Below are 3,239 nucleotides of genomic sequence, written 5' to 3' on the forward strand. Positions count from 1 at the left end.
TATATATATAATGTTTCATGAAAGTTATTGTGCTCCTTGTCCTATTTTATCCAACCTTTACATTTAATAACATTTGTCCTAAAATACCACCAGCTTACAGCAAAATGGCTTTTCAAGGCAAAATCATAAAAAAGCAAATCATCAAAATCTAAAAGACCCATCCTGTCTAAGAAGCACTGTTAAAAGTATCACACTAGAAGAGTATGAAATTAGAACATACATTTTTCAAAGTGAGCTGTTTTTTTTTTCAGTGCCACTTTATTCCCCCCCCCCCTCCCCCCCCATGTCCTGTGAACTCATCCAAAGGAAGGAGAGAAGAGAGACATTGTCCCACAGACTGGATGTTCTCAGCCACTGTAGGTTATTTTGATCAGATTTCAAAATTTACATCATATATGTATGTTTAAGCATAATTGCTGAAAATGACATGCAGGGATACTCTGCTCTTGTCACATTACTTTACTAATTGCTGTATTTGTTGAGTCATGTGTGTTATAACTTTTCATAGCCAAGTTGTAGTGCACCAAATAAATACATACTTTAAAAAAAATAAAGAAATTTAGGTATGTCATGTAACACCCTAAAAATGTAAAATATTTGTTACTGTTGGGGAAAAAAAGTAAGCCTTTTAATTGTTGAACTGATGTGTGACAGGAACCGAGTAAACTGAGCAGAGCAGAGTACCCAGACTCAGAGGCAAGTGCAAAAGTAAGTGAGTTTATTCACAGGTAGAAATGGTAACCTGGCTTGGAAGAGAAGCAGGGAAGTCGGAGTATGAAAAGTTAATTTCCAATATTGCAAAAAGTGATGATAAAAATCTTTCTCTTACAAGTCTCCTGGAAGGACTTGGCATGGAAGGGGTTAGGAGTGTTCTTGGGGCAGAGTGGACCTGGTCCCAGAGGTAACAGGTAGGTATTACAGGTGAGTTTCTTAGGCAGGTCCCAGTGGCTCTCAGACTGAACTGGTGATCCTTCGCAGAGGATGAGCTCACTTGGCAACACTGGTAAGGTGTGTTGTGGCTTGGGATCCTCAGGATAAGCACAGGAAAAACAAGGTACTCAGATTACAATATCTTAACTGAGCAGCTGTGTGATGTATCCGTGAGGGTCCAGAGCCTTAAGAAGGAGAGGAGCTCATCAAGGATGATCACCAGCAGCTGTAGGTAATTTGTCAGGAAGCGCTCAGGAAGCAGGGAGCACAACACCCATCATCACAATGTGGAACAAAAAAGGTCTTCTATGTTTATACTAACGCATGGAATGACATTCCTCAAAACATAAAGTCCATTTCAAAACTACAGACCTTTAAGAAGAATCTTGTCTGCCATCTGCTGGACACTTTTTGTTGTGCTCATGTTTAGACATCCTATTTTGCAAATGCTGCCTTCCTGAAATTTGGTATGCTTGTTTGTCTTTGTGTCTGTGGTGTATAATGATGTGTAACTGTAGGCTCAACATGGATATGCAGATTTTTAGAAATTTGGTCACAAATTACAATTTGAAGACAGATCAAAATGAGAAAATATTGCCTTCATTTTGTTTATTAGAATTTCTCTTTTCTTCATTCTTCATGGCTGTGTAATAAATTAATTTAAAGGAGACATATCATGCTTTGAAATCCTTCTTTTTCCACATTTAAATCATTCAGTTGGAGTCTATATAAAGTGGAACATCAATGCTTCGGTCTGAATTCCTCCCTGCTGTAACTCCACAAGCCCCCCTTTCTCTCCTTCCTCAAGATACTTCACACCCTGCCCCCTCCAGCTTCCAGACCAGTCCACTGTACTTTGATAGAAGGGTTTGTATCTAGCCTGGTAAAAACCAGACCCTTGTCCTTCACTTTGCTTCATACGAGGGTCTGGACTCTCGGCTATAGAGAAGCAATTCTTGCTGGAGGCGTGGCCTCTGCTGGAGGTTAAAATGATTGGATCGGTTGGCTGCGACGTATGCATGCCAGCTCCACTGTGACGGAGGCTAAGCTAAGAAGCTAACCCAAAATCACGTGCGCTGTAAACAACCCTGCTAAGAGTAGAAAAGTACCGAGCCGAACAAGACGACTGTAAATGAGAGCTGCTGCTTTGTCAGACAAATTTATTTTAATTTAGAAGCCTTATCAACACAGACTGTCTTCATTCACTTCCTCCACTGTCGTATGCTAAAATAACTAGCAGACACTGCACAGAACATCAACGTCGTTCAAAACTCCGCCTTCTGTTTGCTGATTGGCCCAGGTAAAATAAACTACAAGCAGACACTGTGCAGAAAATTGACGTTCTGTTCTCTGATTGGCTTGAATGAAATGCTCCCAAAGAAATTATTTATTCATTTCATTTCTTTAAAAAAACAACTAAATTTATGTACAATAAAAAACACAAATCACAAATAAAATGAAAGGGGACAGAAAGAATCCTTGTCAATGGGAGAATCCCAGACGGAGCAGTGAAGGAAAACTAGAGTTGAGCAGGACTGAGTAGGAAGGCAAGTGATAGTTTATATCTAACAGAACAGACATGCTTCTTTTACAAACCAATTATAAGGGAAGACTTGTCCATCCAGCCTTACGTGGAGCCAGAGTCTGATCTAGGGGACATCCTGGACAGGTCACAAGTCCATCACAGAGACACACAGAGACATTCACGCTCTTACTTAGTGACAATTTCAAGATGTCAAGTCAACCTTGCATTCATGTTTTAGGTCTGTAGGTGCAAACTCCACACAGAGAGGCTGTGAGGCAATCCTGTGACCCCCTTGGTGTGAAACAACAGCTTTAACCACTGACCCAAAATCATGAAAGCACTGAGCTCATTCATCTTTCCTACAGCTTGAAGGTATCACTGCAAAAAAATGTTCACCTAACCAAGCTTTAAAGCCTTATATCAGCCAAAAAGTCTTTTTGATCTTGTTTTGAGACTGATTTACTAAACAAGAACTGATTGTGTAAGAATAATCATCTTGTTTTCAGAATGTGTAAGATTATTTGTCTTGTTAGTCTGAAAGTTTGACTCAAATTAAGTCAAAATATTTGCCAGTGGAGTAAAAAATTTTACTTGGTGAGATTATTGAAATACTTGATTTGACTCAATTTTTTCTTATTTCAAGAATCTTACCAAGTAAAATTTTCTTACTCCACTGGCAGAAATATTTGACTTAATTTGAGTCAAATTTCGTGACGTTGTGTGCCGGTGGGCGGAATACTTTGAAGACCTCCTCAATCCCACCAACATGCCTTCTGTTGAGGAA

This window comes from Austrofundulus limnaeus, unplaced genomic scaffold, assembly GCF_001266775.1.
Source record: "Austrofundulus limnaeus strain Quisiro unplaced genomic scaffold, Austrofundulus_limnaeus-1.0 Scaffold1111, whole genome shotgun sequence".
Classification (NCBI taxonomy): domain Eukaryota; kingdom Metazoa; phylum Chordata; class Actinopteri; order Cyprinodontiformes; family Rivulidae; genus Austrofundulus; species Austrofundulus limnaeus.